Source organism: Pantherophis guttatus, chromosome 3 (assembly GCF_059756535.1).
Source record: "Pantherophis guttatus breed Tessera chromosome 3, ASM5975653v1, whole genome shotgun sequence".
Classification (NCBI taxonomy): domain Eukaryota; kingdom Metazoa; phylum Chordata; class Lepidosauria; order Squamata; family Colubridae; genus Pantherophis; species Pantherophis guttatus.
Window position 1 is genome coordinate 157,287,840 of NC_142065.1, and position 14,074 is coordinate 157,301,913.

The window sequence follows — 14,074 nt, forward strand, 5'->3', positions numbered from 1 at the left end:
GTCTGGGACTAGTTTTGAGCTTTGTAGATTTACATACTGAGCATTCCAAATAGTTTTCACAATTTTTTATTTTAACACCTTCTGCATGTTCAGTCATCTTTTGTACTACAGGAAAACTGGCATGTCCTAATTTCCTATGTAAGACATGAGCACACTCATCATGAATTGGTTTACCTATCTTAGGTTTTTTATCATTGTGTGTATCTTTATGATTATGGGTTACCTCACGTTCTTCATTGTCACTGTTACTATTCTCTTCATTATCTATTTCATTATCATTTTCCATATTTGAATCAATGTTGTGTAACCATTCTTCTTTTGTCATTAAGTAAGGTAGACCTCCTTTGGTTATTACTGTACCTATGTTTATTTTGTTTTTTTTCTAATGTTGCTTTTCCTTTTGAGAACACAATGTTAATGTCAGAATCTCTGCTTAATTTTATGGCACTAAGTATATTATGAGGAATTTCAGGTATTAGTAATACTCCCTCTATTTTTCCTAAGCCAGGTAAGATTACATTCCCTCTACCTGTAACTTGAACTTTTTCTTGGTTAGCCACTTTGATTACAAATTTATCTTCTACAAATGAAGATAATATGTTTTTATTATTAGTAGTGTGATTAGTTGCTCCAGAATCAATAAGCCAATTATTGTTCTCTGGTTGTGGTGTGTTAATGTTGTCATGTTTGTTTAGCCCATTCAGTGAGCCAGATTTTCTATCCTTTGAGTTATCTCTGCCCCCTCTATATTCTCTATAGTTGGGTGGACTTCTATACCTAAGTCTATCATTGGAAGACTGTCTGTTGTTGTACCTATTTCTATATTCTGACCTATGTCTATCTTTTTGAATTTTGGGACAATCCCTCCTATTATGTTCCTTAGATCCACAATTGTGGCACCTAAATGTTTCATGATATCTTTCTTGAAATGCTACCCTTTTGTATTGTTTGTGTTCTATTTGGTTGTTATAACGACTCCTCCTTGAATTGTCTTCAGCTATTAACTTATTGGATAGACTTTCTATGGATAAGTATCCTAGATTGATTGTGTCTAAGTGTGACATATAATTATCCCATGATGGTCAAGCGAATTGATGATAACACTTTTCATCGTTTGATCTGAAATCACTTCCCCCCTTAAATGCAGTTCTGCTCTAATCTTGTTTAAAGATATTAAATGTTCACTTATGGTAACCCCTGGCTTTATCCTAGAAGAGAAGAAATCTTTAGACATTCTTGTGGTAGTGGCTACGCTTTCACTGTGAAACAAATTAAAAATGCATTGAATAATTTCTGAGACAGTCAGATTTTGCTTAATACTGTGATACATGGCAGGGGACACACTGGAAATTAATAGGAAAAATGCTCTATGATGTAAGCAATCTAACTTTAGAGTCCAAGGTCTTTTTGGGGGGTTGGTAATAAAAAACATTAAGTTTTCTTTCATAAAGACAACCTGGAGCTGCTGATACCATTCTTGCAAATTAATGCCATCTATTCTCAGCTTTGGGAAGTCACTGGGTAAATTCCCAACATTGTTGGGTCCATTACTTACAACCAGGGGTAGTCCGTGGTCTTGCAAATGTCGAAAATTGCAAAACGGCGTGGGAATGCTCGCAACGAGTCTGCATGGTTCTCTCTGCATCTCAAGACTTCCTGGGTTGTCTGCGTAGTCCCGTGCATGCGCGTTGCTCATTTCATTCCTGGAGTCATCGTGAGAGGTTCTCGCTGCTGCAGCTCCCCCGCTTCGTTCTTCTTCCAATGAATCAGTCTCCGGCTCGATCTTGGGAGTCCTGGTGATGGCGGGCGCTCGTCTTCTTTTGTTGAAGGTGCTGGTTCTTGGATCAGTCTGCGGTGTGGGGTGATATCTGCAGGGCTCTCTGGGTTCAGGTGTCGGTGTTTTCGCCGTCTGGATAGGAGCGGGTAGATTTTGAGGCGTTGGCTCGCTTGCTTGCCTTTTGGTTGATTTTTTAGTAATCTTCAGTTTCGGCCCAAATGCAGCAAAAAGCGTTTTCATTGCTGATTTTATTTGTGTGTCTATCGAATCTTCTTCATTCTCTGTTTCTGATTCTTCTGAGGTATATACTTTTTCTTTTTCATTTTTCGTATCGAGTAAGGCTTTTCGCGCCAGACATTTTGAATCCTGCCTTCTGATTGGCTCTGCTTCACTCATCTTGGGAGTCCGTTGAAACCAAGATGGCTGCCATTCGAAATTTTGCGCGGGATTGTTGGTTTTCTTCTTCGCTGCATTTTTATCTGTAAGCATATCACTTACTATTTTTGAGTCTTTTGGTTTTTCAGTAGCGATGTGCTTCTCTCTCGCTGCTCCGTTGTTTTTTAGTATATCTTGGAGGTCCGCGACAAGACTTTCATCGCTCTTTTGGCTCTTTAGGAGTTTTAGTATCTCTGACCTGAGTTCGTTGTATTCTATTTCGTTTTCTTCTTGGTCATCATCTTTATTTATTATTTCTTCATCTTCTGTGGTGTATTCTTCAGATTCTCTCGAAATTGCATTTGTGGACTCATCTATTATTTCTTGATCCGCTTCCATTTCTTTGCTGTATGCCCTGGTGTTGGGCCTATCTCTTTTAGACATGTTTAAGTTTTTATTGAGTCAATTCAACCATCCTCTGCTACCAGATTGTTGCGATATTTTCAGGATCAGACTCAATAAATTGTTCAAGAATTAAGAGTTCAAATATATCTCTCTTTATTTACATAAGGCATTCTATATTCACTGAATATTCACAGATAGAAGCACAGAATGAACGTATGCAGCTCCTTATATATACAATGGGTGGAGCTAATTATGGGAGTGGTAAAGTATGAATACATTAAGAAGTGAAGAATAAGTTAACCCCTGACACACTGTTCATATATTATTTACATAATGGAGAATAAGGCATTTACTTGTGACAGGAAGAATGCAGGTATGTATCCTGATGAAAGGATGATTGGAACGCAAATTTCATCAAAGCGGGTTGCCCTAAAGGTGAGGTTTTAATAATTTTTTTTAAAAAATCATTTTTAAGATAATCAGAACTGGGAACTTTTCTAAGGGGAGAGGATGATTCAGAACTTGCTGAATAATCCACACTGGGCATATATAGAGAAGAAAAAAACCTCATTTTGAATCCCATCAATAGATCAATACCTGAAGTCACTCAAGGAGAGATACAGAGTTGATGGGCAGCTCTCAGATCTGCCACTCTCCTGCTTTCATGTTTCTTTGGGAGAAAATTATTTGAGCTATCAGAAGCCCAATCTGCTTAAGGAACTAAATCTGAGTCTAACTAGTAAAGAGGGTTAAGCAGACTTGTCTGGTGCTGCAAGTGATGGAACATCTATCTCTGTTGTTTGTAGACAGTTGCATAGCTGTTGCATTCATACATCTGTGAATTTTAATGTTCTGGTTAGAGGTACTCAAACACCCGAGCACAAAACAGGAAGTTGGTCAACCAATCAGCATGCAGCCTACGCACCTCTGCACAATGCGCAGTTGGGATTTGGAAGATGTTTGAACCAACCTGTCTGCAGCCATCTGCAATGTATGCTTATCCTTCAACTTCCTCTTTGCAGGATAGATATGTTGTGATGGCTATGACTGGTTGCGGGAAACTCTAAATCAGCTATTAGATTACAAGACAAACAGAGCCCTTTCAGTATTCTTTTCTTGCAGCTAAACCCTTAAGGAGGTGGCTGGGCCTTCCTGGATCTGAACTTACTCCATTCAGAGCTTTGTCTTTGTGCATCTTTTTGGACCACTAAATCAAGATATTCAGATCAGGCAAAACAGCAATATAACAATGCCATTCCTTCCTCAACAATAGGACATCCATGGCTTCAGGAACTTCAAGGCTTCTACTCTGGGATGTCTAGTTGTTAAAGTATCTTTATTTAAAACACCTTCTTCTCATATCACTCCCTATAGAACAATGGTTGTCATTAGTAAGGGTATGCCTTTAGACAAGATCCTATTTTTTTTATACAAAAGAACAGAAGCAAGCCATGCTTGATTTCAGAGGATGTAGTTGGGATTTTAAAGTTAAGTCAGCAAACATCCCCAATTTCTTTTCCTGTCTGTTTACTTTAAAAAAAATTAGCTATGTTGAGTTTAGTGTAGACTTAATACACATACGGGTTTTAACTTAGATTTAACGGAAACAGAATTGGAAGGGACCTTGGAGGTCATCTAGTCCAACCCCATGTTCACGCAGGAGACCTGTGCTAGGGATTCGAACCACCGAACTGCTGACTCTTCTGATCAACAAGCTCAGTGTCTTAGCCACTGAGCCACCAAGTCAGGCTAGGTGAATGTTTGTAGAAAATCATATTACTATGACTAAGGGTTTGCTTTCCATGATTTAGGAAGTGAAGCAGTAGTGGGCTGCCCCCAGTTCAGACCGGTTCGCAAGAACTGGTAGTAAAACTGGCGGGAGGCTCTGCGCACTGACCCGGACATCATCATAGGTGATCTGCGCAGCAAAGCAAGTGTACAGGAGTGATGCAAACCGGTAGTAAAGATAAGTAGAACCCACCCCTGAAGTGAAGGTATACAATGTTATTTTTTTTAAAGTTACCCAGTCTGAACAAGATGTATGCATTACAATGAAGTAACCTCTTTTTAAAATAAATAAACAATGAATCGCCTTATACAAATTTCAAAGGATGTTAGTGAAATGTATCTTCTACCTTTTCTGTGATTCAAACAATACTGAAAACACAACTATGATAAGGTGGACTAGGAAATGTCACTTAGAGAAAGCATGCTAACAATTAAAATATTTCCAGATTGTATGATAATCTTATTTTATTTTAGATAAACAAGATCTGGAATAAAAAGGAGTTACTGAACAAATTGTCCCAAAAGTGCTTTTCAAAAGACAACTGGACTTTCTTTGTTCTTTCCTTGAAGATGTTTGACTTCTTATCCAACAAGTTTCTTCAGTTCTGATTGAATTGTGGGGAATGGAAGGATATATATTCCTTGCAGTCATCCTATTGTTAGCACCCCCCAAAGATTGGTTGTTAGCTCTCTGAGAGTCATTGAGGCCATTTGGGGGTTTATCTCTACTCTCAGGGTCATCTGAATCCGAGTGTAAATGGGTGTGGAACCTTCTTGGAACTGCTGAAAGAAACTTGGAACTACTGAACAAATTAATGTTGGTTGGTTGGTTGGTTGGTTGGTTGATTGGTTGAGGTTAGTGTGGAAGAAAGAATCCTACATGCTTGTACAGATATTTCTAGTATTTTTGGTTTCCAAAAAGGCTAAACCATTCCCACAGAACCTCTTGCTGCTTTTATGGTCACAGATTTAAAGACTATAATGAGTTATTAAAGATTGGCTTCAGCTATCCTCGTGCTCATTATAGAACATGTTTTGTGATTGAACATGTTGTATGATTTCAGTTCAGTTCAATGCATTTTGAAAGATAATCTGTTTATAATCTTGAAAGTTCAGGCTATGCATTGTCTAAATAATTTGGTAATTATTTCTAATGACTAATTACGGAAGAAACTCATTGGGAAACTCCCCAAATAGCACTTCAGAGGCCATGGCAATAAAAGAGTTCATGAGATTTGTGTTATGTCTGAAGGAAAGAACCAATTCGATACAGTTTGTTCTCTTTTCATTCCCATGCTTTCTATCTTTTCTATGAAGTTGTAATGACTGGAAACGATACAGCAATTGCCTTGTAATTGTGTCTTGTTTAAACTTGCCATTTTGAATGCTAATAAGCCATTTCTAATATGTCCATTTCAGTGACCACATTCATATAGCTACCCCTAACAGTCTTCTTTTTTAAAAAAAATAAATCCCCAAGTGCTTTTAAAACTATGCATCTATCCTCGCTGTCTCCCAGCAGCTTCAGGCAGTAATTCCAGGGTGGGGAAGGGAGAGAGGGAGGGAGGGAGGGAGAGAATAATCATTTACACTGGGGCCTTTGGCAAGCCTAAGATCCAAAGATTATAATGGAAAAAGGGAGTCAGTTCAAGAGCATATTAATATAATGACCAAATGCCTTGGATATTTAGCATTTAATACTTTGCCCCTGTTTTATTTTGTACTGAGTGACTCTTTGTTTGTTGGATAAAGAGTCTGAAATAATGAGCTTGCTATCAGACTATTGCTATTTATTGCAGGATTTCTTTATCTCATCGTAAAATATACATTTTGCCGTTAGGTCAATCTTTATTCTGGGTGATCTCCTGGACTAGTCCCTGTAGTTTTCTTGACATCTTGGATTTTCGGATTTGATTTGCCATTGCCTCATTCCTAGGGCTGAGAGTGAATTACTGGCCCAGGGTCGCTCAACTGAATTTATGTCTAAGTCAGGACCAGAACTCACAATCTCCTAGTTTCTAACCTGGTGCCTTTAACCTCCCCACAAAGCAAGTTCTCAATAAATTATACCTAATACTGATCTCACAATACTTTTCATATTTTAAATTATTGTATCAGCATGTAGTAATTATGAAATTCATAATTACCAGAAAGGAAGTTTCAGTGAGCCTTGCCAAAGAGACATATAAACAAGGCAGTCAGACCAAAAAAGTGATGGTAGAGAGTGAAGGACTGCTTGAACTTTAGCAAAAGTTTACCCTTAACATTTTATTTTTGAAAGTTATTTTAAAATTGGAGTAGCATGTTTTCTGCACTGATTCTGTAAAACTTCTCTGTAGATTATTTGATGTGCAGTTTGAAAACTACTCTGGTGTCCTTTCCTTATTCTGTGTTTTTGCTTTACAAGAGTTGTAGGGGGAATGTTTGAAAGGTTTACCTCAGTAAAATCTTTGAATGTTTCTAATGGAGACTTTGCTGGGGTAAGGTCTACAGAACTTGTTATCGCTGATGTCCCATTCTGGAAAAGAAAAGGGGGAATTGGAGAAAATATCATTTAGATAGTTTCTTGTTATAGCCGATAGTTGAAACTATACCTATACTCATCCATACTTATCTGTATCTATACCTATATCTGAATCTATATTATCATCTGTCTACCTCTGTCTCTATCATCTCTATCTATCTCTATCCATCTCTCTCTCATCATTCTCTATCCATCTCTCTCTCTCATTATTCTCTATCTAGTTCTACCTCTACCTCTACTTCTCATCATTCACTATCTCTTTCTCTACATCATCTCTATATCATCTATATGAGGGGTATCAACCTCGATTTCATTGAGGGCTGCATCAGGGCTGTGTTTGACCTCAGGGGGGCTGAGGATGGGCATGACCAGGGTGGGCATAGCCAGCTCAATGTCACTCGTGTCGGGGGCGCCTGTAGTGGCCCAAGCACTCTGCCAGTGAAAACTGGCTCCCAAGCTCTGTTTTTGCCTGTGACAGCCTTCTGCAATCCTCTGCAAGTGAAAACAGAGCTTGGGAAAGCCATGGGCAGCCCTCCCAAGCTCTGTTTTTGCTGGCAGAAGCACCACTGGTGCTGGTCCTTCACTGTTTCCAGGGCAACCCCTGCAGACCAGATCTAAGCACCCCGCGGGCCAGAACTGGCCCCTGGGTCTTGAGTTTGACACCACTGGTCTATATCTATATCTATATCACCATCTATACATCTATGTATAAATCTGGAGACTGAAATTGATTTCAACCAAATTGTTCTGTCTTTGAATCAAGAATTAAAATTGAATCAGGCATCCTCTGGTTGCTAAATTTAAATTGGAACTTAACTATTCATGCATTGCCATCCCTCAGCATCAACCTCAGCAGCAATATTTTTACCGCATTTAAATCCTGTCTTTCCTGCAGAAGTTCAAGGTTGCTTACATGCTAATTTTATCTATGCAGCATTAACTCAGTGAGATAGGTTGAGCTGAGAGAGTGAATAACCCAACCTACTCTGACTATTACTAATAATGACCACAATTTAGTTAAACAAGATTTCAGGGAAGTTATTTACTTTTACAGATAATAGGAATAACTCCAGTTAGAAACTCATAGGCCACAGAGAGAAAACCTCATATAATTAGATAATCATGAGCTTTAGATTATATTTTTATTTTTCGAGGAATTACATCTGTCCTAACTGATTGTCATTAAGTAACTTTAATTACTATTATCCACAGTACTTTGTTCTGGTAAAATTAATGTACCGTTGGAATTAGATATGCATATATTATCAACAGAAGATATATACTGTCAGATGTAAATGCCTTATTCTCCAATGTGTAAATAATGTATATATGGAACATCAGAGGTTAACTTATTCTTTGGACTTTAATGTATTCATAACTTACCACTCCCATTCCTAGCTCCACCCCTTGTATATATAAGGAGCCACCCTCACCATTCTCGTTGCTTCTACCTTGAATATTCAGTGAATATAGAATGCCTATCATAATTAAAAAGAAATATATTTAAAGCTTTAATTTCTATTATCTTTATTGAGTCTGATCCTGGAAATATTGCAACAAGCTGGTAGCAGAGGATGGTTAATTGACTCAATAAGTAATTAAAAATGTCCAAGAAAGATAGGCCCAACACCAGGGCCTACAGCAAAGAAATAGAAACTGATCAAGAGATGATCAACGAATCCACCAATGCGATTTCGAGAGAATCCGAAGAATACACCACTGAAGAAGAAGAACTAATGAGTGAAAATAATGACCAGAAAGAAATCGAAATAGAAAATAACGAACTCAGGTCAGAGATATTAAAGATACTAAAAAGCCAAAAGAATGATGAAAGTCTCATCGCGGACCTCCAGGAGATGCTGAAGAACAGCGGAGCAGCGAGAGAGAAAAACGTCATTAAAGAAAAACCCAAAGATCAAAAAGTCGTAAGTGAGATGACTACTGAGAAAATGGTTGTTGGAGAGAGGGGATGTGATCCCGCGCGAAGTTTTGAATGGCAGCCATCTTGGTTTCAACGAACTTCAAAAGAGAATGGAGCAGAGCCAATCAAAACGCTCAGTTCAAAATTTCTGGCGCGAAAAACACTATCAGACGAAGAAAGTGAGAAAGAAGTCTCAAACTCTTCAGATGATCCAAAATCAGAAAGTGAAGACGATTTAACAAAATCTCAAGTAAAATCAGCAATGAAAACGCTTTTTGCTGCTTTTGGGCCAAGACTGAAAATTACCAAGACATCTACGAAGAAGCAAGAAATCAAACCGGCGACTCAAGACCTGCACGCTCCCATCCTGACTTCGAAAGCGACGACGCCCGAGCCCAGAGAGCCATGCCGATTTCGCCCTACACCACAGACAAAATCGAATACCAACGCACACAAAAAGAAGAAAAGAACCGTCACCACCACCAGAACCCCAAAAACCGAGCCAGAGACCGACTCATCTGAGGAGGAGCGGATCGAGAGAGCTGAAAGGGAGAGAACCTTCCACGACGCCACCAAAGAAGAAATGAACAACGCGCATGTGCGAAACTACGTAGACGACCCAGAAGGACTTGAACTGGCCAGAGAACCGCGCAGACTCATTGCAAGCATCCCAATGCCGTTCTGTAATTTCCTGCACTTGAGAGATCACGGACTGCCCCAGGTTGTAAGTAATGGACAGAATAATGTAGGTAACTTACCCAGTGACTTCCCAAAACTTAGAATTGATGGCATTAATTTACAAGAGTGGTATCAACAGCTTCAGGTTATTTTCATGAAAGAAAATTTACTATTCTTTATAACTAGCCCTCCAAGAAGACCTTGGACTTTAAAAATAGATTGTTTACATCATAGAGCATTTTTCATAATAATATCTAGCGTGTCTCCTGCAATGTATCATAGCATCAAACCAAACCTAACTGTATCAGAAATAATTCAATGCATGTTTAATCTATTTCACAGCGATAGCGTAGCTACAACCACAAGAATGTCTAAGGATTTCTTTTCCTCTAGAGTAAAACCAGGGGTTTCTATAAGTGAGCATTTGATAAATCTAAACAAAATAAGAGCTGAGCTACAATTGAGGGGGGAAGTGATTTCAGATCAAACAATGAAAAGTGTTATTATCAATTCACTTGATCCATCATGGGATAGCTTTATGTCACACTTAGATACCATTAATTTGGGATATTTATCCATAGAAAGTCTATCTAACAAATTGATAGCAGAAGACAATTCAAGAAAAAATCGATCCAGTAACCAAACAGACCACAAACCTTTTAGGAAAGTAGTCTTTCAAGATAAACATAATGAGGCCTTTAGATGCTACAATTGTGGATCCAGGGAACATAGTAGAAGAGACTGCCCCAAAGTCTCAAGAGAGAGACATAGACCAGAATATAGGAGCAAATATAATTACAGACAATCTTCCACAGATAGACACAAATATAGAAGCCCACCAAATTACAAAGAAGGTAGAGGGGGTAGAGAAAATTCAAAAGAGAGGAAATCTGGGTCACTGAATGGGCTAAATAAACAAGACAGCACCAGAACACAGCAGGATGAGAATAACAATTGGCTTATTGATTCTGGTGCAACAAATCACACCACCAACAACAAAAGTATATTATCTTCATTTATAGAAGATAAGTTTGTGATAAAGGTAGCTAATCAAGAAAAGGTTCAAGTACTAGGCGAAGGAAATGTGACCTTGCCTGGTCTAGGGAAAATAGAGGGGGTATTATTAATCCCAGAAATACCTCACAACATACTAAGTGCCATAAAATTAAGCAGAGAATCTGATATCAATATAGTTTTCTCAAAGGGGAAAGCAACTATAGAAAAGAACAAAACAAATGTAGGTACTGTAATGATAAAAGGAGGTCTACCCTATCTGATAACTAAAGAAAGATGTTTACATAACATTGATTCAAATATGGAAGATTGTATTGAAGCAGATGATGAAAATGTCAGTAACAGTGACAATGATGAGTGTAGAATAACTCATGATCACAAAAACACATACAAGGAAAAGAAACCAAAAATAGGTAAACCAATTCATGATGAGTGTGCTCACATCTTACACAGGAAGTTAGGACATGCAAGCTTTCCTGTAGTACAAAAAATGACTGAACACGCAGAAGGTGTCAAAATAAAAAATTGTGAAAATTATTTGGAATGCTCAGTATGTAAGTCCACCAAACTAAAAACCAGTCCCAGACCAAAAAAATCTAACAGATCAACTAACAATATTTTTGATTTGGTACATATGGACTTAGTTGGTCCATTAAGTCCCTCAATTACCTATAGAAAACGTTACTTCCTAACAATAGTGGATGACTACAGCCGATATGGTTTTGTTTACACATTAAAGCACAAGGATGAAACATTTCAGAAATTTAAGGAATTCTACAAACGTATAGAAACACAACATAATATCAGAATAAAGCAAATTATGACAGATAGGGGATGTGAGTTCATGTCTAAAGAATTCTCCCAATGGTTAAAGGATAGAGGAATGTTACATTTCACGTCCAATCCTTTTTCTGCATTTCAAAATGGAGTTGCAGAGAGGAAAAATTCCACACTACAAACCATGATTAGGTGCACATTAGAGGATGCTGGTTTAGGCAAACAATTTTGGTCAGAGGCATTACATTATTCGAATTACACTCAAAATAGAACCTGGTCCAGTATTGTGAATAAGACACCATATGAGGTGATGTACAATAGAAAACCCAAATTATCACACATGCACATATTTGGAGTCACTGCAGACGTACACATACCTAAACAATTGAGGAGAAAGGGAGAAAACGTATCCAGGAGATTAAGATTCATGGGATACGAAACTGGAACCAAAGGGTACAGATTTATTGATAGTAATAACAAATTTATAGTATCCAGAACAGCTGTGTTCCATGAACAGGCCAATTGGTCAAAATTGCACCTTAATGAAATATTTCCTAATAAATGTAAAGATAAGATATCTTGCGAGGAAGGAACAACAGAAAATCAAAATATTAACAAAAGTAAGAACAAAACCAAAACTTGGACTAATAGTCAGCATAAAATAAAGACAGACACATTAACAAAAAAGGAAGCTAGATATTTGCATGATAACCATAGCAAGCCTGAAAGAACTATTAGAAACAATAGAAACCAAATACCAAATAAATACAAAGATTACATAATGCATATGAATGGAGAACAAATAACACCTAATACATATGAAGAAGTATTGAAACTTCCACATGAAGAAAGAGAAAAATGGGAACTAGCTATGGAAAAAGAGATGGAAAGTTTACAAGGATTAAATGTATTCACACCTGCGATCGCACCTAAGGATAAAACAATTATAGGTACCAGGTGGATTTATAAAATTAAGAACTTAGAAGGAGGCAATACCTTATACAAGGCTAGACTAGTTGCACAAGGCTATGCACAAAAATATCCAGAAGACTATACTGATACATATTCACCCACAGTGAGAACAGAGAGTGTCAAAACAGCCCTTGTAGTAGCATCTGCACTCAATCTGGACGTATTCCAATATGACATACAGACCGCATACTTACATGCAAAATTAGATAAGGAAATATATGTAAGAGCACCACACAGTCAATACACTAATAAGAACGAAATTTGGTTATTAAATAAGAGTCTGTACGGATTAAAGCAATCCGGCAAAAGATGGTACGATTGCTTGGTAAAAGTACTTAAGACCATGGATTTCAACGCCACCACTGCTGATAACTGTTTCTTTGTAAAAAAGAGTAATGATCATATTGAATTTGTATTAATTTACGTGGACGATATTTTATACATTGGAAAGCATAAAGAGAGCAGGGAAATCTTTGTAAATAAGTTAAATGAACACTTCTCACTGAAATCTCTGGGTAAAGTGAATAAATACCTTGGTGTGCAAATTAACAAAACTAAAAGGGGATTCAAACTTACACAGAAAGATAAAATCATCGAACTCCTAAACAAATGTAACTTAAATAATGCTAAAACCTGTGACACCCCTATGCAAACTGATTTTCTTAGAAACACTGATGAATCTTCCCCTGAGTTTAAAGACAACACATTTTACAGATCAGTTATAGGTTCACTCCTTTATATATCTAATTGGACTAGGCCAGATATTGCATTACCTCTCAATCTATTGTCAAGATATGTTAGTAAACCAACCTTGTATCATTGGGAAGCTGTCAAAAGAATTCTAAGATATCTGAAGGGTACATTAGATTTTTGTTTAATGTTGGAACCCAATAATGACAGAGAACCAAAAATTACTTGTTATGCTGATGCAGATTGGGCTGGTGATACATCATGCAGAAAGAGTACTTCTGGTTATGTTTTTCTATTGAATGATTGTCCAGTTTACTGGTATACTGGTAAACAAGAACTAGTAGCCACTTCTACTACAGAAGCGGAATATGTTTGTTTGTCCAAAGCTGCAAATAACCTTGTATGGTTCAATGATCTGATCACTGATGTTTGGAAGAAACCCACCTTACCATTTATTATGCATGAAGACAATAAAGCGGCCATTGAAATATCCAGATCCGATGCAATTGGACAAAGGTCCAGGCATATTGATATAAAGTTTAAGCATGTGAGACAACTGTCTCAAGACGGATTCATTAAAGCAATACATTGCGATACTTCTGAACAATTAGCTGACATATTAACAAAACCCTTACCTTCTAAACAACACAAATATTTAACTTCTAAATTATATGTATTATATTGTCCTGAATCAGAATGTAATTGGTGTTGTGTAACGAACCGGCATTTAGAGGGGGATTTGTCAGATGTAAATGCCTTATTCTCCAATGTGTAAATAATGTATATATGGAACATCAGAGGTTAACTTATTCTTTGGACTTTAATGTATTCATAACTTACCACTCCCATTCCTAGCTCCACCCCTTGTATATATAAGGAGCCACCCTCACCATTCTCGTTGCTTCTACCTTGAATATTCAGTGAATATAGAATGCCTATCATAATTAAAAAGAAATATATTTAAAGCTTTAATTTCTATTATCTTTATTGAGTCTGATCCTGGAAATATTGCAACATATACAATCTCAGCAAATAGCAGCGTCCAGCCATCCTTGGCTGGGTTCAGAGGCTAAGCCAGTTAAGCAATATCAGGGACTGTAGGTCATAATAAAAAGTTGCCAAAATATCCCCAATGAGAGCAATGACACACCGC

General features: G+C 37.5%; 1 long non-coding RNA gene across 2 annotated transcripts in view; it reads right to left on the reverse strand.

Moving 5' to 3' along the window:
* Positions 1 to 14,074, reverse strand: part of LOC117672364 (uncharacterized) — a 44,780-nt gene that overhangs the window by 5,819 nt on the left and 24,887 nt on the right. For both annotated transcript variants that reach the window (XR_009620105.1, XR_004593199.3), the window contains one exon: positions 6,783 to 6,863. This is a non-coding gene — a long non-coding RNA (uncharacterized LOC117672364). The remainder of the gene's footprint in view (positions 1 to 6,782; positions 6,864 to 14,074) is intronic.